Raw genomic sequence first — 26,922 nt, forward strand, 5'->3', positions numbered from 1 at the left:
TGCTTTCTTCCTGATCCTTCAATTCTAGTAAGGGTTATACAGTCCTTACTGTGGTTTCAACTACGTGCCTAAGAGGCTTACTGAATTCTTCACCAGATGAGAAGTAAGCGCTTTAGTTTCTAGCTTTAGATCAGATACTGTTTCTGTACATCTCTCTTTACAGCCTTGGCATTGTTGAGGACTGAAAGAGAAGCAGGCAGTTATTAACTCTCCAGAAGTTCAGCAAAATTCACTGTAAGTGTTGCAGTGAAGTGTGAACAATATCTACTTTTGCTCCACATCCGGTGCAGTTCATCCCGTGGTGTGGGGCTGCTACAACAATTTGGATTTCTCAGTTGTTTTGTGGTATAGTTGTTTTGTGTCAAACCAAACTTCTTGTTGAAGTAAAACCCCGATGAAAAGAACGAAAGGCCTTATGTAAAGAACAGTCTGTGAATCTCTTGCTTTTTGGGCACCTTTTCTGAAGAAGTTAGGACAAGTGAAATCAGTGTCCTCAGCAGCTTTCAGTCCAGGTGAACATGGCTTTATGGACAGCATTATTACTCGATGGATTTGAGTCTGAGTAACCTTGCAGAAGTCAGTGATTCATGCTGACACAAAAACAGTGGGGGAGAAAAAGAGGAGGATCAGGATTTTGCATAACTGTCATATTATTTTGTTACAACTGATTGGGTCAATCTGTCATAATCCAGTTTTGGTGTGTAATGGGGGAAGGAGATGAGCATCTCCAGAGGGTGACTCACCAGAAAGGCCTTCCCACAGGTGGCAAGAACTGACCTTTGGTAATGGTGATCTCCTCCCGCTGATGTACCAAGTGCCTTGCTGCCTAGCCTGGCCCAGCTTTCAGGTGAATAAAGTAGGGTGAGATGAATCTTTGCCTACGTTTCAATCACATGTTTTATATTTGGTAAAGCATATAAAAATAGCCCCTTTTTTAGCATCTTTCAATCTGTAGATAGTAGAGTTAGATCCTTAGCCAGCATAAATGAGATAAACTTCAGTGCTGAAGAGCTGATTTTACTGGAGTAACTTCTGCTTTGCTCGAGTTCAAGTGGTTTCAAATCTCCATGGAGTTTCTTGGGGCTGTTCTAGTAGTACCTCTAAGTTTAGTACCTGAACTTCAGCAAAATGATAGAAAGAGGCTGCAGGGTATATAAGGTAAACATGATTTCATATGATACCTTATGATTTGGATAAAGTGCTTTTAAATTCCTGACATCGGGCAGCATTACCCTCTCAAAGTGTAGGAGAGAAATAATCCTTTCAAATCAACTCTGCTGGAGAGTGAAACGTTTTTCACCAGCCTAGTTTAAAAATTATATCTGAGCCTTTCACTGCTAACTGGTTCAGCACAAACAAACAGTGCATACAGGATGTAGCCATTTCAGCAGTTTCCCTGCAACTTGCTATACATTTTAATTTATTTTCTAGGGTGTTTTTTTGAATAAGTTGGTTTTTTTTTACATAGAAGGAAAAATGTGTGGTTGAATCATAAAGCTAGATAAAGAATTGTGAGCCTGTGTTGGACTGAGGTCCTTTTCAGCCAAATAATGACTTTATCTGCTTATAATGGAAGAATTGAAAGAGATGTGGGAAAGGAAGACTGAAACACACTTGGGAGCCTATATTTCAGCAATGTGGGGGAGGCTGACCATTAATATGGGAATTAATAACTCTCCAAAGCCACCTCTTTTGAGCAGCTGCAGTAGGAACTGGCAGTGCGGAATGCACAGACTAATTCTGTTTCAGAGCAGCTAAAATTAAATGTTTGTTACAGCTTTATGTACATACCCTCTCAGCAGGAGCCGTTTTCCTTCCCTTTAGGGAAACTCAGAAGGAGAAGAACATTTAACAGCCTCAAACTACCCAGTCTGTGTGCCATATGTATACGCCACTGAGCCATGCCTGTGTTGTCAGTGTTTAGACTCTTCCTGAAAGGTGGAATCTGGCTGGTTGCTAGCAATCCATGTCCTTAGAGGCACTGGAGCAAAATGCTAATGTTGATCACAAAGGGAAGGTCTGAAATTGTAAGCAAACAGAGAAGACCCATCATGCATTTTCACAGATGATAAAAGGCTGAAAGTGGCAGTCTGCTTATCAAATAACTAGATTTATTGAAATAGCCTGTGCTCTCATTAAATGGTTTGCCTTTTATGTTTTTGTTTTATTTCATCTTACTGAAGGTGTCTGGGTTTTTTTTCAAACCTACTATTGCTGCTGAGGCAAACTGGCTAATTTAGACAATTTCTTTTGTTAATGCGTAAAAAAGTGTGGATTGCAGTGTTCTCTCTTCACTGACATAGCGGGGCCTTAGAGCAGAGACAGTCCCTGTCATGAAATCTGAGCTTCCTGGAAAACAAATCATAAAATTAATGTTATAATTATAAGTTTGTTCCTTGCAAGATGGTAGTGCTAGTGGAAATGTGGCTACACATTTAATTTGGCATAAGCCTAGTGCTGTCAGCTATGCTCAGAGAAGGAGGTAGAATTGATAATTTTTAATCACTAGAGAGAAATGAAATGCAGAAACAAAAATGTTGCTAGCGTGATATGGCGTCTCTCTGCTGAAAGGACCATTCCTTTCCTGGTTCAGCAAGGTATCGCATTTTGTGGTTTTGTTCCCAGGGGAAAAAGCCACTGCTTTCCTCCTTTTCTGAAAACATTTGTAAGATGAGAAGTGGAATATTAATAATTGAAAATGCAAGTTGCAGTAATGCCATTTGCATAAGGATGTTTCTTGACCCACGGAGGATATTCACTGTTTGTTGGAGAAAAGATCAGCAGAGGAACTGTGGGAGCCTGATGGATCTAAAAGGCCACCTGGCAATAAACTTATTTCTCAAGTGAATCTTAATGTGGTTCCCAAGACTGGAATTCTCTATTTGTAGCCTGCTCTTTTTTCTGGAGGACCTGAGGAACTACCAAGAGAATCAATATCCCCCAGCGCTGGTTGTGGTGAGAGTAAGTAGATATTAGCATGGAGAGAGGGTTTGTTGACAAAGGACATGGAAATAGATCCTTCCTCCTGCAGAATTTGCTTTGTGAAGTTTAAGGATGACCTTCACTGAGAAAGTCCTCCAAAGACATGTTAATGATGAGCTGCATGGAATTCCGCAGCTGGGGTTAAGACTGAGTTGACTGCTGATATTTTAACCTATACCTTCAGGAATTGTGGTGGTTTTTTGTTTGGGATTTTTGAGGTGTTGTTTGTTAAGCCAGATGCTTATGCTGCAGAGCCATCCTTCTGTGCTGTTTTCAATGCCAGCGGTACCGAAACGTTACTCATAAAGTGCGCACACAGTTACGATTCGTGACTTTAACTCTCAGCATATTTATAGGCCTCATTTCCATTTTTTGTGGTCTCATTAATGGAGCAGCAATAATAAATTGAAATGTTAATGGAGGATCATTTCACCAACAGCAGAAGGTATTAACGAACTTGATAAGATAGTTGAAAGGAAAATAACTTTTTAGTAGTGTAATTTTTTAACCACTGCCCCTTATTGTCACTTTCCAAACATGTGTAATTGGGGCAGTTTTGAAATTGTGTATATCATTTCATATGGACAATTTTTAAATCAGTTTCCTGGATACCTTGCATGGGAGATGGACCTTTTATAGAAATTCCAGTGGGGACAGCCATTCTGGAAGTTGAAGCATGAGCAGACTTTGCTGTAGTCATGATGGTAGAGATAAAAACCCAGAAAACATATTTTGTCTCTGTGAGTTAATGCCCTTCATTAACAGAGTGAGAAAAAGTTCTCCTCTTTGTATGAAGTGGACAGTTCACATCCTGTTGTGAAATACTTGGACATAGTGTTAAGGTGTGGTCTCATATGGGTCTTAAATTCCCCAACAGACAAGGGAATTGCACCTCAGAGTCCTTTGGCAGCCCTGTACCTCACTTTTCCAACTGGTAAAGTGAAGGGCTTTGAGTTAATGGAACACAGTAGGATTTTAAGGCTTGGTCAGTTAGTATTTGTGGAGAGTTAGCATCTCCTCCGGCAGAGGAGTTACACTGTGGGGCACTCTTCAGCTGGAAGTAAATGGTACCGGACACCACCCAGGACCTTCCCCAGTGCCACGTTGTTGAAGACCTCTGCGCTGAAATTAGTTACAGCTGCAAAGACATTTCTATATGCATGTTTAGAAGTTGAAGGCTGAAACTTGTAATGCATTTGAAATAAATTTGCATTCTGGCCCCTGGTCAGAGCATCTGTTTGAGTCTTTTGCTGTTTAGTTCCAGAAAGTTTGTTCCCCGTGAGTTTTCGTCTCTCTGAGCAGATGCATTAATGCTTTTTGGACTTTGCTTACCCACAAATATAGCAGAAGCTTTGAAGTGGATTGGCAGCTTTTCACCACCCTTCTTTCTCTTGTTTTGTTAAGTAAGTTTAAGGTACTAGGGTGGGTAAAGAATTGCACGTTTGAACTGTTTGTCTCCTATAAGAAAAGAGACTGGCATTTAAACGTGTCATTCAAGCTAATCATTATCTCATAATCAGGAGTCTAGTAATTTAGATACTTAATCTAGTCTTGTTAGTACAAGTATCTGCAACTTTTTTGAGAAAAGATATTATTTTCAAATGACACGTGATTGGTCTAATTTTTTTTTTTTTCGTGTAGGTACCATTAATTTGGAATTACTTTTGTGAGGTGCCATTGTCTTGCTTCTGTGCAGATAAACTATGTGAGCACTAGCCCACTGAGATAAGCAGAGGATGAGCAAGTACCTATAGAAGTGGACAGATAAATGCCAATGAAGGGCCATTTGAAACGGGAAGGAAAAAAAAAGGAAGGTTATCTGTCTAGCCTTATTGGCAGATGATCAGAACAGTGACTGGAAGCATTATATTTCAATTTTTCTTGCTTAGGTCTTGATTCAAAACTCACCAAAATGAGTGGGAAACTTTCCATGGTGTGCTTGATTTCAGGCTGGGATGCCCAGTTCTCACTTACTCTGTCTCCCTGAAACAAACCGCTAAGTGCTTCGAGCAAATAAAGATATTTTCAACAACCGGTACTATCAACACTACCTGGCAGTGGCAAGGCAAACTCATATGGTGTGGCTGTAATGACTCTGACAGGTAGAGAGGAAAACAATCTTGCTTTGGGTATGGATAATAAGGTATCATTTTGAGATAGACAAGTGACCTTGAAATGCTTGTAACAGTTTGCTGCATCGTCATCTTTTAAACTTCTTACTCTTTAGCTTTATTTCAGTTGTGTTCAATTTTTCCCCTGGTTTTTTATGTCTTAAAAAATTAAGTGTGTGCAGATTTTGTTTGGGGATGGAGGTGGAGCACAGCTGGTGGAGTGGAGGAGCAGGGAGGGAGATCTTTTTTGAAAGCAGCTAAACTTGTAGCCAAAAAAGATACTGCATTTATAATGTTCCCATTCTTCTCAATACTTAACAAGAAAAATGATTGTGTGTGTGTGACGTGAATATTCAGCACAGAGCTTTGGTAGCTGACCGCTCTCTTTTCACAGCCATCCAACCGCACACACATTCCTAGGGGATTACCTCACTGCCAGCGCTCCTCAAAGTGTGGGATATGCTGAAGCCGACCAACTGCAAAGCTCTTTTCTCATCACTGTGGTGCTGATTTTAGGCAACGACCTTTAAAACCACAAATCTAACCCTACATCTACCCCCAAAAAGATTTTTCATCTGTTAGCTAAGTGGGAGAGATGCTGGAAGTGGAAATAGGGTAGAGTCTGTAGGCTACGTGTAGAAATTCCTCTCCAAGCTTTCCACTCCCCTTTGGCTCTAAACACTCAATAACTTTCCAGCCAGAGAATGTTTGTCCCTTCCTTCTCTCTCTCTTTTTTTGTGTCTTCCCTTGTTTTGCATATTCTGACAACACTGTTTACTTCAGCCTGCAGCTCCCACTGCTTTGTGTGCTTTCTCCCCATCTCACAATTGCACAAATAAATCACTGAGGAAAATTTACATTTGATGGGAATTTTTAGGTGATATTAAGTTTCATGGGCGGAATATAATGTATGTGAGTTGGCTTAATTAAACTGAATTTTCATTTGTGACACAGAGGTCTTTATACAAAGCTATTTTTGTCTTTCATCTTTTTTGCTATTAAACATGCCAGTGGATTTGAAAACCCGAGGATGACAGGTCTCAGAAAGTATTATCTCTCTTGTAGCAAAATATCTGCTTATGCCAAGTGAAGCAAATCAGCATCATCAAAGAGCTGAACAGATAATTTATGCCAGGAATTTCTGAATGCCAGGAGGACGGAGTCCGAGGCCCATATATGTTGTAGCACCCTCTAGTCGCTCTGTGGGTGACTTGCGTCGCTCTAGAGGAGAGAGAAGTCTGGCAAAGTTGTTTAGATCAAGGGAAAGTTGATTAAAAGTTTTTCCAGAGTTTCTATGCTCTGATACACCACATAGGTTGAAAGTGGCTTCCTTCCCCTCCCAAACAGTGGTGTGTGCCCTGGAGCCCTGCTGGATTTGGCTTTGGTGAGCACAAGGTTTCTCTTGCCTCTGCCAGTCCCGCTTGTCAAGTGGGGTGCAGTCCACGCTGTGATTGCTGGGGCTGTGGACACACAGTGCCTGCTCTGCAGCACAGGTTGGGGCTGTAACACCTGCACAGCAGCGAGGAGCACGTGGGAAATTCCTCCCATTGGCTGCTACAGCTTTGTTTCAGAGACAGCCTCCCAATTCCCAATTTCACCCTGTTCTTGAATTGAAGGGAAGGCAGAAATGCCATTATACCCTGGGTCACACATCCAACTAGAGCATGTTTAAAGCATACCACTGAACAGGAACTTGGTCTTTGATATTTCTCCCCCCATGAGCTTCAGGAAGGGCTGTGAACTTTCTGCAGGATCGCCAGATCTGGCCTGCCAGAGCACAGGTACTTGGGAGGGTTACATTCAAGTTCTGTCTTTCTGACTGTTTCTCTGGAACAGGACTGGCAAAGTGTAACTTGAGATTCCCACACTGATTAATACTAATAATGCTGGTGCAGCTCCCCAAAGTGCATGAAGGACTGATCAAAGTGCTAGTTCCAATTTATTTTTCAGGCCAAACATTTCCACACTTGCACAACTCTCTTTGCTGCCATTTTCCACACAAGGGGTCTGCGTGCCCCTGAGACTGATACCGCATCTGCTGCTCTGTGAAGACAAAGATAAACTGGCTCATGGTGTGTTGTCGTTTCACTTACTCTTCAGCATAAGAACAAGCAATAAGAATGCATTTAAGATGTTAATGAAATTAATGAAAGCCAGATCTCGGAAACAGCTGAGATTGTTGCCTGTCTCAGGCAGATTTGTACTTCATTTCAATTACAGATGAGCCAGAACCAAAACCCTGATTAGAATTGCTCCAAAGTTTGGATCCACATCTCTCAGCTTTACAGTTTTGATCAGTTTCCAGTGTTTAATTTTCTTCCTGTTTTATTTTTCCTTCTGGTTTTACTCCAGGTGTTTTAATGTTTTCATTTTTTCTCAGTGAAAGACTGGCCTTGGAAAGATGTGCATGAGATCTGCATCCCGTTGGGTCTGCAGAGGCATAATTTGGTTTCAGGATGCGCTGATGCACACTGGGAGAGCACGTACTAGACTTTGGGCTGATAAACACTTCTGTGCCATCTATGCAGGCAGGGGGCTGCCCCTACTGGTATTCTGGCAGCTCAGTAAGGCACAGTCCGTGGGAAGTCCTCCTTCTGTTAAATGGCAAATGTCTTTCTCGCTGGCCTGAAATGCCCACAACTCTTGACAAGTCCCCAGCTGCAAATCTTATTGATGGTTTGTCACCGTGCCTTTGCCCATCATGCCAGATGACCCCATGGACAGTGCAGTGTTCTCAGTTTGCACGTATATAAATTCCATTGCAGAATTTATACTTTGATGAGGAAAAAAATAGCCGCTTGGAGACAGTGTATTAATAATGAACAAATTCCTTTTTATGTCTCCTGGATATAAGGGACTTCAAGCCTCTCCCTGGGGAGAGTGCACTTAGAAACCTCAGAGGCAGCAAGCACGCAGGAAAGGCTGGTTTATTATTTTTGTTCTTTCATTGCTGTCTTCAAATACTAGGAATAGTGTTACTTTTGGCCATAGGTATTGTGCAGTGCATTTTTAGGGGAGGTTGAGAAAAACACTTGATCATAACACTTTAAAAACATTGATAAAAGAGGAAAAAATAATTTACATTAAATGCAACAGTGCTTCACTTACACAATATAATAAAAAGCAAATTTTGTGATTCAAGTAATGATTGCAGGTTATTAAACTGGGCTTTAAAGGCTTTATAAATGAAAGCCTTTTAATAAGTGATGAACATGGATGATAATGCACTTGAAAATAGGGAGAATCTTTATTAAGCTTGACACATTTGTTCTCCACCCACCCACTTCCTTGTTACTTTTCTTGGTCCCTGGATCACTGTCACAAAAAATGCACCAGTGAGACAAAGCTTCAGCTGGAATACTACACGGGAAAGCACCACCTTCCATGGCTACCAGGGCCTGCAAAACATGACTTCTTGGGAAGAGGTTGTTACACCATGGCTTTCCTCTGGTCGGAGCAGGGGTCGTGGGGCAGCTCAAGCAAGTGGGACTCCTCTTTCAGAGCTGGATTCATCACCAGATGGTTTCCATCTACATGTGTAAGAGATCTCTCTTGTTGAGAGATTGAGCAGAGCACTCACTCCCTGGACACTGCTCTCCCTGGACTGACTTGCAATTAGAAAATTGACAGCTGGTGATGCTACAGGCGTGGGGCTGAGAGGCAGAGCAGGGTTAGGCTTCGTTAGGGCCTGATTCAGAGCACAGCAACATCAATGGGTGTCTTCCCACCGGCTTGAAGGATCTCACCTGGGCAGTGCTGGAGCAAAAAACTTTTGAGAATCATTTCACTGCTCCTTTGTCTTTGCAAGGGTTGGTTCTGACCGGCATCAGATTGGGACTTGCTGGCCCGGAGGGGAGGTGGCAGAGGGAGAGGCAGAGCCACACTGCCGAGCAGCGCAGCGGATGGTAGAGCTTTCCTTCTCTTGACTGGTAATAAACTGATACTGGCGTAAGGGAAACTGATCTTGTAGGTACCGCATTTTGATTACATATCTGAGAGTAGTAAAAAATTTCCTGTCATGAGAGTGAGCATATCAGACAGTCCTGCCCGACTGCAGTTTTGGATAACTTAATTTTACCTGCTCAACTTCCCTCCTCATTTCAGTGGAATATTCTGCTCTATTTTGCCTAAATTATTAAAGACTGATTAGGTTTCCAACCTAGAAGTGGCTGCATTTCAGTGATGGATGAGTTGATTCTTGTGTGGGTATAGTAATCAAGGCATTTTTCAGCATCTTCGGCATGAAAGGCACAATGTAAACGTGAAATATTATTTTGAGCCATGCAGCTGCTCAAATCTGAAATACACATTATGTCTCGGTAATATAGACAGTGCTTAAGACTGTTCAATTAAACTATTAAAGCCTATAGAAAAAACAGAGATGACAGAGTGCAAATTAAATCTGAATTATCGTTAAATTGCTGTGCCAATAGTTTTCAAACACATTCATACTGACCTGGAAGAGAGCTGGGGGAGTGGAATGACATTCACACCTCCTAATTGGAGTCATTATCCGGTCTTTGTTATCATGCTGCCCACAACAAGGGCATCGCTGGGACAGCAGTGACAAGGAGGGCAGAAGGATGCCTGTGGACCACAAGGGATACATAGGGATGTTTTTAATGTCCTGCCATCACTCTGATTTAAATCCAGGACACGACCAGGCAGTCACTTTGTCAGATATATGGTTTTTAAAGGCAATAAAGGACTGCAGGCTCTTTGTGCAAGGTGACTGAGGTGGGGGCATGGGGGGAGAAGGAGGTCATAGTGCATGGCTGGGTTGTGTTTGTGAGAAGTGTTGGTGTCCCAAGGACGTGTTGTTCCTTTCTCCCTTCTTTTCTTCCCTGCTAATTACCCAGGCTCAGTGAGGGCCTTGCTGGACGAGGGGCTTGCAATAATTCCAGCTATGGGCCTTCATGGACTATCAGGTGGGAAAGGAGCTTTTTAAGTTATCTGAATGATCTGTCTGCCAAAATACGAGTGCACCTGATAGTATGTTCTCAGGTGCTTTGTCTGGTTCATTTATATCCAGTTGCAAGTGATGAAATTTTCAGAACTTCCTTTGGAAGTTTATCCCTGCCCCATTCTTTAATAAACACTCCACGGTGCATTTTAAAATTGAGATTTTGCCTTTGTTTTCCTCAAGTCATTACTCATGACAGGTGCTCCGTGTACTTCTGAAAATCCCTTTCCATCCTTAATCTTTACAAGTCCTTGCAGGCATGTAGGTATCTGTTTATTGTGAGTCAGCCTGATGCCAATCCATCAGTTTGCCTCTTGGAGGACTTTCATGACAGCAGAAGGTGATTAATTTTCAAAGCAGATTCAACCTTTAATCTGCAGAAAAGGAAACAAACTTTCCCCCGCTCCTTTGCTGATTGAATCTGGAAATGAATGAATGATACCTGACTCCAATGTGTTTCAAAGCTAGTTTTCATTAAATATAATCGGTCAGTGCTGATCATCAAAAGTGTCTTGAAGGTTGTCCTACGTATGTATACGGTGCTAAAGTCAGAATGAGCTCAGTGATCGATACTTATTCAACGCCTTAATCTGCTCAACAGTATTAAATGGATTTTCCCAATGTCCCTGCAAAGTGAGGAAATAATGTAACTTTTGAGCGAGAGTATTAAAGTAGAGAGGATAAATGCTGTGTCCAAAGCAATGCTGAGCAGCTCCTGACTTGTATCTTTGTACCTGTCGTCCTGCTGTTTGTCACCATCAACCAGTGCAGTTAAAGCTGGAGAAAACTCTCAAGGATGGCCAAGAAAAGCCAAAAATTGACAGAATTGGAGGAAACATTTCAATGTGGGTTCTCCTGTATATGCTTTTATATTCCCAGATGTGTCAACTACTTGTCTTCAGTGGCCAAGTTGGGACTAAACCTGAGCGCACCTACAACCTTAGTTCTGAGTATAGTTTAGTAGTTGTCTGGGTGGTTTATTAGTTATTGGGCTCCTGTACAAATGGGGGGACACTGATCTCTATCCTTAAGTCCCTCCCTTGCTGTACCACTAAAATGTATTTCCTGTTTCCAGCATGGGACTGAGCCTCAGTCCATGAGAAGCTAAGCTCATATGCAAGTCATTTTACATATCGCTGCACTATAAAAATCATACTAATTTTAGATACATATACAGTTAGCTCAGTAATGGCTAAAGATCTGTGGTCCTCCCTAAACTTACTGTAGGAAATCTCTTCAATTTCCCTGCTGCAAAATGAGAGGGTAACTAACAGTGTATTTAATTTAGTTATTTAAGGCCGAGCCCGCTACGGGACATTTCTCTGTGGCTATGACTTCTTGGGAGATTTGAATGAATGACCAAGAAGAATCTGAATCACCCAGTCATGCAAATTAAACCATTTCAATAATATGAGGGCTACTTTTCCTGATCCATAGTAATTGATGAGGCTCATTATATGTTAATATCACTCCTTTTTTTTAATCTTACATGTAATTCACTACAGTGTTTCAGTGTGAAGGTATAATTAAGATTCAGATGGCAATTTCATTCTAGACTGCTCTCTACAGTTGCTTTAATAAAAATTAAAGTTTGGGATGCTATTTTCTCTAGAGGCAGAAAAAATATTCTTTTGGATACTTCAGATATAAATCCACTCAGCCACTGCTGAGTTTTCTAATTGTGAAAAAAATGTGAAGTACTACCTCTTTCAGGCAAGCACTGCTTCTCTTCCCACTCCATGGTTTGGTGCCCCTGCTGAAGATCCTGTGTTCAGTGCAGCAGCCAAGGCTTAGTTTCTAAGTGCTCAGAAACTCTTGACTTTCTTATCAGCTGTGACTAGTGACCAGTTTCTCCACCTGTATGTTAACATTAACTATCAGTGTTCATGGTGCTGGTGGTACAGCAGCCAGCCGCTCCAAGATCTGCATCACCAAGCAGTTGTGGCGCACATCTGCACGTGAGCCCACATGAAATTTCATGGCAATTTTATTTTTCACATTAGGGCTTCCATCTGGGGCTTCAAGTGGGCAAAAAACGCTTCCCAGTGAGGGTTGGAGAGGCACATGTGTGTCTGTGTCCTTGTGGTGTGTCACTGCTTTGTGCTGATTCTCTTTACCACCAGGCTCTGGCTGTATGTGGGATTTGATGGCTGCCTACCAGTTGACTACACACATGAGCTTGTGCCGGGGATGCAGCTCACTGTTGACAGAAACGCTTTGGAATGTAGTGTATGAAAAGAGCAAAATGAAATGTTTCTGTAATAGCAGGAAAAGACAAATGTGGGTGTACATGAAAACATCCAGGGAGCCTGCTGACACAGGCAGGGAAGGGGGGAGGTGGGAGTTCCTGTGCTTTTGTAAAGCGAGTAAAATAGTCACCACCTGGTAGTGGGAATTTCTGAAGTGGATGGCAAAATCTCATCATTTTTTTTATAGCAACCAATTTTTGGAAGCGACCGTTTTGTTGCTGTTTTGTGTAGGCTGACATCAGGTGCTTTATGAACCCGCTTCAGAGGCTTTCTTTGCTGGCTTCTTGAAGGGAGTGGGGCTGTGTGTCTGGAGCACAAACCTTGTGTGGGGTGAGCTGCGGCTCCAGGCAGCAGTGCTGCCCAGCAGGGTACACCAGGTCGTTTCTCTGCCTGAAGGGAGATGAGCATTTTATAGTGCTGTCAGTGTGAGTTCCCATGGGGGTTCATAGGCTGTAGTGTACAGAAATAGTCCCACCAAAGCCCTGAAGCCTCCACGTGGGTAGAAGAAGAGCAGTAGAGGAGAGGCTGCCTGTGGCTGGGGCTGTAGCCACCAGGGTGGGGAGTGGGCCGAAATCCCAGCTCCACCTCACTGCTAGAGTGGATGGGACAATGTGCAAACATATTTCTCAGTGAGATAAGTTCTTGGGGGGGGGGTCTGTAAGAGCCAGTGATCATCATCCTGCTCTGCAGTGGGGAGGGCTAAGCAAAATCATTGAGTGGCTTTCTGACTCAGTTTCCCCTCCTGTAAGCTGGAGAAGATCTTTCTCAAAGATGCTGTAAAAATAGTTATGTTACATAGATGCTGTGGTGTGAGGGATTGTGTGAGTCCTTCAGAGACAGCTTGCTGTCTGACAGCTGCTTTAAAGATGTAAAAAGGAATGCAAAGGTTTGGCTTCACTTTGCGCCATGTGGAAAAGCAGGATGTGTCTTTCAAAAAAGGAATTTATCACAGCATTGTAGTTCTGAAGGACTGCAAGTGTTGTGGGTCCTATTCTCCCCGTGTGTAACTGTAGCTCCTGCACCAGGCTCTCCTAATAGTGAGGACTTGAGGTTGCCTGTCCATGCAGGTAGCTACAGTGGGAGTGTGTTGCCTCTGTGCCATGTGTTGTACTGTAGTGTGAATTTTGGAACTGAGCCTGTTTTTAATAAATTGTACCTTTTCCTCCACTGCTTCCTGTCTAAATACTATGTGTTAACCCAGAAATGAGCAACCATCACAGCAGCTGTCAGTGGATTTTTTTGTATGTTCTTGGCAAAGACCCTCTGAGGAATTTCCTTATTAAACAGACGAGCTATCAAAAGCACCTTTTCCTGCCAAAAAGGGCAAAAAGCACAGAGAACGGAATGAATGTTCAGTGAAATTCTATTGCAGTTTAATGAGATTGGGCCTTGGAAGAAGATACCTCCTGACTTGTGCCTGCTGCAAGGAGACTCAAAATAATAGGTGGAAGTCTTGAACATAAAAGCTTTTTCATCTTTGCTTTGACCCTTTCAGGACATACCAGTACTTTTGACATATTTCTGATGGATGCTCTTGCCCCTAAAGCTGAGCTGGGCTGGGGGGTGTTTGTAGGGCATCGTATGCAGTGAGGTCCTGGCTACTCATGAACAAACCTTAATCAGGGAGGCTGGGGAATGTTGTTTCAGTTTCAGTCGCATTTCAGACTTAATCTTGAGGAGGGAAAGTACTGACCTCAGTTTTAAGAAAACAAGTCAGTTTTATCAGCAGGTGTGTCTGTAACTTTTGGTGATTGAGTAAAACAGACCAGGACTCTCGAGCCTGGAAAGGAGACGGACCAAGTGGGCATGTGGTGGAGATCCAGCAGACAGGAGAGGGTGTGGAAGCAGGCAAGGAAGAAGGAAAAGAGGTAGAGTGTAGTTTCAGACATCCTGAAGTCACTCTTTTGCTTGCTGTGCTGTTTTATGGCTAATTCTAAAGGAGCATTAGTTCGATAGTGGTGTCGGATGGAAAGCTATGAGAAGATCAGGACAAGTGGTGATAGTGGAGGAATTGACCTAGAAAAGTGTTGGGACAAGGCTTGATTGAAGCAGTAGGAAGGTGGAACCTGGATTTTTGTAAAGAAGGAAGGAAAATGAAACAGAGGGTGATGCTAAAGAGAAATACTGTGTCTGAGAGGCAGATGAATTGATCACATAAATTAAGACTGTTCATTTCAGGGGTAGCACAGAAATGTGCTGTCTGCTTTTATTCCATCTCAACCTGGGTTTGGCCATTTTTATTCCAAGTCACTGACAGAAGGTGTCCTTTAATGTTGCCCTCCTGTACTGAATTCAGGAGAAGGGCTCTTTACCGGATCTAAGTCTTTCCATTATCTTATTTCTTTCCTAAGGGAGAAAAATTGATTCCCAATAAAGCAGCTGGTTGATTTTTAAGATTCTAGACCTGCCTATTTGTTTGATCTTTTGGTTTTGCATTTAACTGCTTGCCCGCTCTGTCCTGCCTCTAAATGACTTTCACCCGGTCCGTGAGCACGGACTGCATCTCTGTGTCCAGGATATCACACACTACACCACTTCTCCAGGGGCTCCCACCCCGTTGTCAGTTATGAAAACTAATGAAAAATGGTGTCTCTCCTTTTCCTTCAGTGGTATTGATTTTTATTCATTTGGTCCCTGCCTGTCAGGACTGGATGTGTGGAAAGGAAGGGGGAGTCACTGAAGCTCTTTCATCACAGACCCTGAGCGTGCTCTGCTTCACTATTCCTTTATTCCCAGGCGTAAATTACCACTTTTTTCATATTCTTGAATTTTCTTTATGCTTGTTTTTTACCCTTGTTGCCTCGACTCCTTCTTTTGGCTCTGAGATCCTCATCTTTGAGGCATTTCCTATTTTAGTGAGTATATTTGGCAGTAATTAACACTGGAGTATGGCCCAGGTCAACAGTGCAATACATACCTTGATATTTCTTACTTATTTCTGATTAATGTTCACACACTCAAGCCAATCAGTTTCAAAGTTAGAACTTTTCTTTTCGTCTGTGTCTGACCACTGTAAACCCTTCCTTTTATGTAGAGGAGAAGAGGTCTTTTCCTCCTGCTTTTTAAAGGGATGCAGTAGGGATGAGGAGGCTGGGTTAGGAAGCTGGCTGATAACTTTGCACATTATATACTGTATATATATGTATATATACATATATAATGTATATATACATTATATACATTATATTATAGGACAAAGTCTGTTCTCCAGAGTTACTTTGGTTGTGCAGCACCAGGCATTTGTTTGTGAATGACGCCAGTACCGTGCAGATGAAAAAGCGAGCATAGCTGTGTCTGGTATCCAGCATTACTTTTTAATACCTTTCTGAAGATGGCTTTTATTCAGCAGGAAGTTGGTTATTTGACACGCCGTGTCATTCTTCTGGGTAGTACATCCCTATGGGATTCCAGAAGGCTACTGGCACAACAATTAAGGGTGCATATTTTAAGCAGTGCTTTTCGACAGATGCAGATAAAACAGGCACTCATTCTCTCCGTCATTCTCTCCAGTGCGCTGCCAGTGGCGGTATCCAATGTCAAATGCTTTAGGGAAGATGCAAGAAACTACAGTGTGCTATAAAGGAGTTTCCTCTGACTCACCAGCAGTCAGAGCTGGTTGGTGCCCTGAAGTGTGCTGATGTTGTTCATATAGGGATTTTTAGCTTGTGAGTGATGCTAGGAGTGAGTTGTTGATTTTACAGAGCAAAGCAGTGATGGAAGCAAAGGTAGCTGGAGCAGTATGGCTTGGGCAAGTGTGGAACCAAGGATGGTCAGGATAAATTAGAATAGTGCAGTGGAAATTCTCTATTTTCGTTACTTTTATAGCTTACAATCTATACAGTTTAGTCCTTTCTTTCAACTGTATAAATTAAGAAAATCACTTACTCAAGTCCATAGGCAAATATTACAATAATTTTCTCAGAATTAAAATAAGCTTTGCTAATGAGTTCTTATGGTCTATTATCCAGCAGCAAAGACTTGTAGAACTTGAAAGAAAAATAGGTGTGCTTTTCTCCATATTACTTAATTGGCCAATCTCTGCTTTCAGTTTTAACTGTTGTTTTATGTTTGATTGACTGGGATTTTGCTCTTTCCTCGTGTACTTGAGTCAGCAGAGTGATCACTCAGTTTTGACCTTATAACCCTGTAGGAGATGGGGGCCACTTGACTTCCTGTAATTTCTTGACCCACCACCTACTGAACAGAGAATGAACACAGAATTGATACAGATGATTTGGCTATAACATCTCAGTGTATTAGCAATGTATCAGCATCAGCCTGAAATATCCTGCCTGGAGAATGTCAGACATGAGCATTGCCAGCCCTGACATCATCTGCCTTGGGATGCTGCGCCATATCGTTCTGGCAGGTGCTTCCCAGTAACAAAGAGAGATTAAATATCCTGAAGAATTTTACTCAGCTGTGTAAAACATTATTTAAAAGAACTTTAAAATAATGTTTGTGTGTTTCTTGCTTTCTGGCTGTGCAATGACAGGATTGCCAGGCACTACTGGCTGGTTTTGGAGGTGCGGGAGGCATAGACAGTGGCATGCTGTGGTGGCAAGATTCCACTCCTGCAATTTTAAGGGGGCATTTGTTGGAGAAAGGTCCACACAAGCTGTAGAATTTTAGCAGCTTTAGCTATGGTTATGTGGACAAATATATTTTCATCCAGCACTATCAGCAGAGCGAAACTGAGTAGGACTGCAAATTGTCGAGTCCATTGGCCTGTGGTGTAGCAGCCAATTTCACACTGCTGCCCTCAGGGACACAGCAGACATTGCTGCCCAGGCAGGTTTGCAGGCACCGCCACTCCACCTCCTGCTCTCCTCAGGAAGAAATCAACTTGACTTTGTGGGTTGGGATTTTTCTCTTGTGTTTTAAAGCTTCAGTACATCTCCAAATTTTGTATACAAAATAGCCCCCTATAGAAAACTCTGTTAACACAGACAGTGCTTGTTGCCCTCTACTTTGAGCTCTTATATTCTGGGTTTCTGATAACTTCGCCATTCAGAGTATCCGCATCAGTAAGGCAGCGATAATGCAGAAGTCAACCTGTGCTGAATTTCCTGAATTTGATGGCTGACCTATGCTGATGTCTGTGCTGTCCCAGATCAGCTGCTTTCCTTTCCTGATGTAGCTCGATGACATATGTCCCACTTTTGTCTATATTGTTCTGCAGATACTCTTGCAGTTGTATTAGAGTCTGTGATGATGATATCACCTATTTTTGATGAAGAATGATACTTAAAAAAATTAAAAGATAACTTTAAAAAAAGATTAAAAGGAAATAACAGAGCAGGGAAGTAAAAAGAACATACCTAGGTCAGCTGCATGCACAGTGTTTCACCATTCTAGGGAGATAATGGCAAATCTTTCTTTAATCTGCAATTCCAAGCTGCTGAATTGCTCTGGGATCTCTGATTTATCCAAATATCCTCTCTTACACTGAAATCAGACTCTTGATGTTGCCCATAACTCTTCTTAGAGCTGCAAATCCTAAATCAGTTTAGCATTTCATCTATTGTCTTTACTCCTTTGAGTAGAAATAATGGAAAGAAGATAGAGGGATAAAGAAAAACACCAGTGGGAAGTAGAACCAAATCTGACTAATGAATTATAATGTAGTTAAGCAACAGATGTTAAGTACCTTTAACTGATTCTTAACATATTCTTCCAAAGGGTCGTCTCCCATGACCCTCACTGGAAGAGTGATCGAGATGTGCCTATTGCAAGTTTGTGCAAATCAGAAGCAAATCATTTGCCCCTAAGACATGTAAGGAGCTCTTCAGTTAGACAGTGGTGGTGTAAATGCCAGCCTGATCTGATCTGTTAGTGCAGTTGAGTCTGACCTCTCTAGCCGTTTAAACGTGGAAAAACAACAGCTCTAAGTGGCTGTTGTGAGGTTTCAATTACATTTGCACCCAGGAGGGACACAGCAGTGACCTGGTGCTGATGGATTTATGAGTATGTTATCTGACAGGAAGGTGGGTTTAAAAACAAAGGCTGCAACACGTGCTTAGCTATTACACTGAACTCCTTTTCTTGACCTGGACATCTCTGTTTTTCTCCTCTCATCAGGCTCAGGTAGTTCAAGGGATTCCCACAATTGAAACAAAGATTGTTTCCTCATTGATGTTCCAGAAATCAATCTAACAATATAAAACCAAAAGTATTTTAGATAATAAAAAAATATGCACCAACATTTGAATCACTAGCAGGGTGAGAAACCTATTGCTTCAGATAGTTTTTTTTAGTAGCTGAGAACATTATTTTCTCTGACTAGTCTGAGCAAAAGTTATTTCAAATATAAAAAGGCAAGTTAGATTTTTGGGAACACTTTTACATTTAAGTCCTTGGAATAAACATGCTGTTATTTTGTTATATTGTCTTGCCCACATTATATGATATGATATGATTATTTAGCTGGAAGCCATAGATGATTTTTCTTGAAAATTATGAATTGCTGTCCTTATTCCTCTGGAGCCTTTCATTCTCTTTGGGACTAAACATTAACAAGAGAAGAATTAAATATTGATGGCAAATAATTAAAACATTTTAAATAGGATGAAAAATACACAATTGTCATGACTGTGTAAGTGTTCAAATTAAATAGTAATATTTCATCTTTCTCTAGGATGTCACAAACCTACAAGTGTATATTCCAGCTCAAAACAACTGTCCTGTGTAATGGTTTCAGTTTTACAAATGTATTCACCATTAGCCTATGTATGAAGACTACTAAGCAGTTTTAATTAACTTATGTCAAATGTTGCATAGCGGTACATCAACAAGAACTTACAAGAAGAACAAATCCTCGTTCAGCTCAGATCAATACATGTACATAATTCATTGCACCTGTACGGAAATACCCTGCAAAGACACCTTAACTCTGACCCATGAGGCTTTGCAGACAGCAGAAGTCTATTTCAATAATTATTGCAGTAACAGGGATGAATAGGAATATATCCTCAGATGCTTTTGCACGTAGGAGCACTTAATGATGCCTATATCTATCTGCCTGCTTTAAATTGGGTAAGTTACCTTTTGCAGAGCTAGGAGCTGAACCAGGTGTTCCAGCCATGTCAGCCCCAATTCACAACCTCTTTGATCTTGTAATAGCTTGGTGGAAGTGAATGCATGGTCTGGTGCTACGGATTCATCTGCAGGTATCTCTTTCTTCAGCAGACTCTAGTTCTGCCTTTTCAACTTCTCAGAGCCAGTCTACCAGGCAGTGTCAATGCATAGCTATGTACTGTGAGTTTGGATCTTTTCAGAAACATTACGACCCAGATATTCTCAGGCAAGTTGTGTAGCTCTGCTCCATTCTGCTGCAACTAAATTGCTGATGATACCTGTAGTACATGTTTTGAAGACGGTGTGACTGTATCTGTATCTGGCTTAGGGATTCCAGGGTAGGTCAGCCCTAAAATGTGAGGTGCTTCTCACCTGAGCTGGTGAGACTGTCCAAAGGACTCCTGACCTTTATAAGCTATTATCTTTGTATTCTGGTGAGAACTACTCTTTTTGCAAGAAAAAGGCCCCAATACTATTCCCTATGTAACATTTTTGAAAACAGTTCTGCTTTGCTATACTTTTGTCTTGACCATTTGCTTTTTCCTGTAGTGGAGAGTAAGTGCTTGAGTCTGTGACAGTCTCAGCTGGTTTAGGTATGCCTGAGTACCATCACCAAATTTCTTACAGTGGCCTGGGTGCCAATACTTAGCCTGAAGCAAGTGACTAAAGAGGTCCACAGGTGGGTATTTTTTGATGAGAACTTACCCACAGTGCTGCAGCTAGAGGTCTGATCTGCAGAAATCAGATCACCATGAGAGACAATTATGTGGACTTTGTTTCTGAGTTGCCCAGAAAGTAGTTTGGCATAGCCAACAACTTTCCTGCACAGCAAAATTTTCCTCTTAGCAGTCTGTGCACGGATCATTCAGGAACATGATGTCTACTTTCATAATTTTTCCTTATTCCTATTGCTTTTCAAGTGGTCACTGAGGTACAAGGACGAGAAAATTTAAATGTGCAAATGGCCAATAACAAGTATCTTCTGCATAACTCATCTCCCTGACAGAGCTCAGCAGCAGCAGCAGCAGCAGCATTTCCAGTCCATTCTCTAGCTGATCACTGTCGCCAGCCCTACTATATAAAACAAACCAGCTTGGGGCAAACAGGAGTGTGTAACTTATCCATCCCTGCACCTCTCCAGCAATAGCCTCTTGCTGCATAAATCAACGTACTGTTTACCTGATGAAGCTCAGAATATGAAATTTGGGATTTTCACTGCTCAGTGTAGTTCCTATTTGAAACTTCTGTGACCTCCCTGTTACATTTTACTGAGAATCTTTGGCAAGGATGGCTTTTATTTTGTCTTTTTTCCTGTCTGACAGATGGTTTTTGGTAGAAGTAAGGGTAGAAATTCTCCACAGCAGTTGCAGGGAGACTTGGCCACATCCACTGGCATTAATTATAATAATTGTCCTTTGTAATTAGCTGTGTGCCAGAGATGGAGGCACAACGTCATGTCTCTACTGACTCCGTCTGATTGTTGGGTCCTTTTGTGGATTGCTCTCCCACAACTGGGAAACAGATTGTTTGGGCTGGAATTAGAGAGTTGTAGGTAGGCAGCAGCTGCTCTTGAGATTTTTTTATATGCTAGTTGGATGTATGAGATCAAATTGGTTTTGTTCATTTAACAGCCTGTTTAGTGGAGGAGGAAGAACAACATTAGCCCCTGTAACTCGTAACGTTCTATTCTGATAGAGGCTCTGCCTTAGGTGACACTTGGGTGTATTTACAACTCTGTAAATGATCAATTTCTGTTCCCCTGCAAATGTAGGGAACAGCTCTACACATATCTACTTCTGGTGGAGAAACCCCTACTCATTGCATGTCATACCAGCCAGTACAGGTGGCATTTCACCTGAACTTGGCGTAAGCATTTACTCAGTGAATGTAACGCTACTGAAATTATGCAGGGATTTTCTCCTTTGTGATTGAAAGCTGGAGCTGATCTCACTGTCAAGGCCCTCACATTTAACATGTCAGCCTGTGTACAAAAACAGGGTCTTTCATCCTAGCCTCAATGATGGTAAAGAACCCAGGCTTCCACATTTCTTAAGCAGGGTCCTCTGCTTTCCAGGTTAGCATGCAGATAGTCAAAAGCTTCACAATTTTTCCTATGAGAATTTCACACCAGTGGGAACAAGGGACTTACTTGGTATCTCTTATACAGGAGGGATAATCTTCACTAGAAGTGTGACTATTACAGGTGGCTTACTGCAATAACCCACGTAAGTCATGTGGATAGCAAGGTTGGGATGATAGGGCTTATACTACTAAATTTTCTTCTGGAACTTAGTCCTTCATATCATGTGTAGCCAGTCATATCAAGCTACAGAGGGCAGAAGTCCTCTATCATTCCTATGTCAGAAGAATTGTAACATTCTCCATATTTGCTCACGTCTGCAGGAATGCTCAGAATCCCCACAACCTGTTTCACCATAAAATCAACACATTTCACAAACCTAGGTAACTATGATGTTTTGATGAGGTGAACAGGCAATCTAAGCACCACATCTCCATAAAGCAAGTTAGTGTTCAGAAAGGTTAAAAGAACTGCCCAGACTGTGCTGAGATTCAAATCCAGAGTTCTTGCTGGCCAGTCCTGCCGCTAAACATCAGACCTGCACCAGGTGATCTGCTGATGTGATTGATGCACTTCTATTCTTGTCAGGGGTCTCGGTCTGAGTTACAGCTGTGTGATCTGTCCCCTACAATGTTGTGGCAAATTGATGTTTCGTGTTCATAGTACAGCATCTATGCAATATTGAAATGAAATCTGATTTGTGTCACACAGCCTTGACAATGTAGAGACTGCAGTGATGCTGTGAGTGAACAGGTAACCAACCATGCCGAGCCACAAGATGGATGTTGCCCAGAGACAGTCCTGTGCTGTGTGTTACAAAGCCTTGATGATAAAATGATTAAATTCTCAAAGCAAAACAAACAAAGATTCTCCGCTCTATCTGAAGAAGAAATGCAAGGTGGCTGCCAACACTGAACTGGGGAAAGAAATCTATGCTCTTTTTCTCTTTGGCCTCGTGACAAGTTAAGGCTGACACCAGGGATGGATCTGACTTTCCTCTATTCGATTTGAAGATGTAGGAGCACAACAATACAGCTTATTTTGGCACCTAAATCAAAACTTTCTGAGAAAATAAGAAAATCTACATTTTAAGCTTGCATCAATTGCATGATATGACTTCAGCTTGTGATACTGCATTGCATTATCAAAGCTAAACTCCAAGGGAGCAGGTGGCCCAGTGATGTTATTTCACCTCCCAAGCTGGTTGGCAAATCTGTCACGTTAACATCAAGTGAGAATAAATATTGGGTGCTGCAGTCAAGAGTTTTTTTCAAAGCAGGGAGTTACTGATGGTAATGGCTATCAGTGTTAAATGTTTGCATTTTTGGGAAGGAGTTGACTATGGTTTGTACTAGTCACTGTAGAGAGGAAAAGGAGACAGTATTTTCTTTGAAGACCTTCAATTTCCAAACTATTTTGAAAGTTTGGGAGAGTTGGGACTATTGCTTTTCTAAGGAGTGTGTCTGTGTTGAAGCTTAGAGGGTTATTTCTGCAGGCTCAACTGGAGGAGAAGGCATGATCAGAGCAAGAAATTCTTACTTGTGGCCTGTCCCTATTCTGCGTGCTTTAAATCAGCTCCAAATTGAAAAGAGAAATTTAAATATAAAGAAAACCCATATCCAGTGTTTTCAGTATTCAGTAAAAAAAAACCAAACCAAAAAACAACACAAGGGAAAGAATCTGCATCTCAATCTCATCGTTGAGATGTACTGAATTTGCAGAATGGCTGCAGCAAGTTGTGAATAATGTATGAAAGGGAAAAATTGCCTCCCTGTGCTTCCCTGTGCACAGAGAGAATGCAAACAGCTGTGCTGCTTGCTGTGTGCTGGTTGCACAGATACACTGGCATCACTGGGGACCCATGAGGAAGAATGTAGCAAATCCAGAGTTCCCAAGTTTTCCCTCCTGCTCTGGCTCAGTCTTTAAGAAAGTTTAAAATTACTTTTATTGCTTATAATCAATTTTTGTCCCTTGTCTCTTCTTTTCTCCTCTACTGGCAACTGGCCAGTTAAAGGACGGAAAAGGAATGAAAAACATACACAAAGAGGCCAGATAAGGAAAACACAAGTCTAAATATGTTACAGCAAAGATTTTTTTCATTTTGAAGCTCAGCCTTCCCTTTTTCAATGTTGTTGTTTATTTACAGTAGAAGAGGAATCAGGATTAGTGGGCTTGACAAAAGTCAGTGTCTTCTAATACTACAAACCAAACCTTGATTTTTATCTCCTCTGTGTTCACTCACTCCCTTGAGAAGTCAATCTAGAGATCAAGTTGTATCAGGAGTGGCTGAGAGCACTCGGGTTCTTTAGTCTGGATAAAAGGAGACTCCTGAAAGGAGCTTGAAACCCACCTGAAAGGAGGTTGTAGTGAGGCGAGGATAAGTCTCTTATCCCAAGTAACAAGTGATAAGACTAGAAAAAACAGCCTTAAGTTGTGCTATGGGAGGTTTAGATCGGATAGTAGGAAAAAATTCTTCACTAGGTGGGTTGTAAAGCATTGGAACAGGCTGCCCTGGAAAGTGGTTGAGTTGCCATCCCTAGAGGTGTTTAAATGACCTGTAGCTGTCATTTAGCTCATAACTTAGGGACATGTTTAGTGGTGGACTTGGCAGTGCTGGGATGACAGTTGGACTCAATGATCTTAGATGTCTTTTCCAACCTAAAAAAGCCTAAAAACCCAACCATATGAAGTTCAATAAGAGAAAGTGCTGAATTCTGCACCTGGGATGGGGCGACCCTGGGGAATGAGATGCTAGAAGGCAGTGCCAGGAAAGGAACTTGGGGGTCCTGGTCAGTGGCAAGTTGAATGCGAGCCAGCAGTGCCCTGGCAGCCAGGAGGGCCAACCCTGTCCTTGGGGGGCATCAGGGAAAGCATCGCCAGTCAGTCCAGGGAAGGGGTTGTCCTGCTCTGCTCTGACCTGGGGCGGCCTCACCTGGAATATTGTGGCAGTTTTAGGTACTGCAATATAAGAAAAATATTAAGCTCTTCAAGAGTGTCCAAAGGAGGGCAACAGAGATGGTGAAGGGCCTTGAGGGGAAGCCGAATGAGGAGCATCTGAGGGCACTTGGTCTGTTCAGCCTGGAGAAGAGGAGACAGGGGAGACCTCACTGCAGTTACAACTTCCTTGTGAGGGCAAGAAAAGGGGCAGATGAGCACTGATTTCTTCTCTGGGGTGATCAGTGACAGGATCCAAGGGAATGGCCTGAAGTTGTGTCAGAGAAGGTTTGGGTTAGATATTAGAAAAAGATTCTTCACCCAGAAGGTGTTTGGGCACTGAACAGGCTCCTCAGAATGTGAGTTATCTTTATGGTGGTGTTAAATAAGGTTTAGGGCCAGCAGGACACCAGGCTCTTTTAGAAGGTTATCTGAACTCATGTTTTTGGAAGAGAAGGGGAACAAACACAAGCCCATTACTTACTTAGCTTTCATTTGAATGAAATAAGCTTTTAATTTTCTTTTTAAAGTAAGCTTTAAATCCTGCACTCTGAATTTAAACAGATGAGTGACTAGCAAAACACAGCTCAAAGAGCTGTCCCTCACTTCTAGGAGAAACTTTTCTCTGATGTGCTGAAGAAAACACAGACAATTAGTCATTTTTATGCTTTCAAAGCATCAGTTTGATGGTGCCAAACTTTTTCTGACAGATCTTGTCTACTTCAGTTATCTGCTCCAGTTTATGAGGTTTCTAGGGCAACTGTCATCTTTGTAGTCAACCACCCAGCGTACTCCCAGGATTCATAGAAGGATGCTTTTCCTTTAGCACTCCTAGAATTCAGTAGCTCAGTTTCTAAAACGACAACAGCAAAATATTATTATTTATGATAACAGGTGAATGATTTCTTGTTTTGGATTTTTGAAAGCCTGATGGTTAGGAAGGCTTCAGCTTTCTCCTCTATCAAGTGTCATCATAGGCAAGGGATCTTGGCCAAGAAGATTGTTGTAACTCTCTTGAACTTTGTTGGAAGTAACATTAGCTCCATTCCTCTGGAAAAATGTAGTTGTCTCAACCTGGCAGCTGGGCTTCTCATGAGAGGAACAAGAGAGGTGAAGAAAAAGGCAGTGTAAACAAAGAACTCTGAACTGGCAGTGCTGAGAGGGGGAGCTTCTGCAGACTGTCCATGAAATCGCTTCTGTCAAAGACTCAGTACATCTGAGGAAGATGATATGTGATTATTTGTATTGGTAGAACCTGGTCCTAAAAGGACAGGAGCTAGTTTCCTGGCTAAAGGAGGTGAGAAACTTTGCTCTCTAAGTCCACAGCCTGGGGGGAGTTCAATGGGATGCTGTGGTTCCAGAATGCTTGTTCAAATATGTTTATTCTGGGGAACAGGAAAACAGTTAACCATGCTACCTGGAAAGAAATAAATAATCTGATTAGTCTGAAATTCCGGATTCTGGGGGAAAATGTGTGTACATGTTATGATAATTAAGTATGTTTGGCTCTAAAGTAAAGTCTCTGTTCTTAAAACTTGTGAAATACGATCATTTTATCATTCCATGTAAGATGGATGGATAGTGATAAAGAGATGTAAGGAAGCAGCACCACAGCTGGATGCAGGTTAAGACAAGAGGAATGGAGTTCCACCGATGTATTTGCAGAAACATTACCCTGTGTATTAACTTTGTGTTCCAGTGGTGTCTGAGAGCTCTTTGACAACATTTTTAGGCTGGATATTCTGTATTTGAAAAGCATCTAGAGTGTTGGTGGCAGGTATTGAGGAAGCAGTATTCTTCATTGCCCATGGGTATCATTCTTCCTGCACTGTGTAGAGGCAGCAGCCAGACAGTTTCCAGGACAAAATGTAACAAAGAGGCTTGTTGGCTCCATAGCTAGCTAAGGATAAATGGGTACCATGCTTTTCACCAGACCTTCTCTATGGGGTAGTAGAGGGACAAGGAAATGCAATTTGCCATTGAAAATAAATGATAAAGTTACTTATAATGCTTACTCTTCCAGCTGGAGCCTGTTTGCTAACACCATCCACCCCAGCCACTAATGCTTCCCGCTTCCCTGATGAGTGGCCATTTTCTACTGCTGGCTTGGTGTAAGAATATCATGAATAGGATTTTTTTTTATTATTTATTAGCTGTGTTAATGTGGCACATAGAAGCTGCATTACATTGGGCACAGTACAAATACATTTATTTAGACTTGTGTGAAAATTACTAATGAGAGAAGATGGCTGGCCAAAGCTCTAGGCATTCAGACACCTCTGAATAAAAACAGTGACGTCCCAACAGTGTTTAAAGTGATGATTCCAGCAGAAGCTCAGCCAGCTGCTTCCAGAAACTCCTACAGAATACCATTAGCCTTCTCTAAATAGACTATAAAACAGAAAACTTGACAAATGTTAGGAGATGGTCTTTGCCCTGAAGTGTTTACAGTCCAAAGCTTTCATCCTTCAGAGAAGTGTCTACTTATATGATGCATCCAGTGAGAAGATGCTGTTACTCCTCTTC

At 41.9% G+C, this 26,922-nt stretch overlaps 1 protein-coding gene across 5 annotated transcripts in view; it reads left to right on the plus strand.

The window, feature by feature from the left end:
* SEMA5B (semaphorin 5B) overlaps window positions 1-26,922 on the plus strand; it is a 197,427-nt gene that overhangs the window by 17,353 nt on the left and 153,152 nt on the right. The window lies entirely within an intron of this gene.

Source organism: Empidonax traillii, unplaced genomic scaffold (assembly GCF_003031625.1).
Source record: "Empidonax traillii isolate 1590-97213 ecotype Southwest subspecies unplaced genomic scaffold, ASM303162v1 scaffold161:size1573837, whole genome shotgun sequence".
In the NCBI taxonomy this organism is placed as follows: domain Eukaryota; kingdom Metazoa; phylum Chordata; class Aves; order Passeriformes; family Tyrannidae; genus Empidonax; species Empidonax traillii.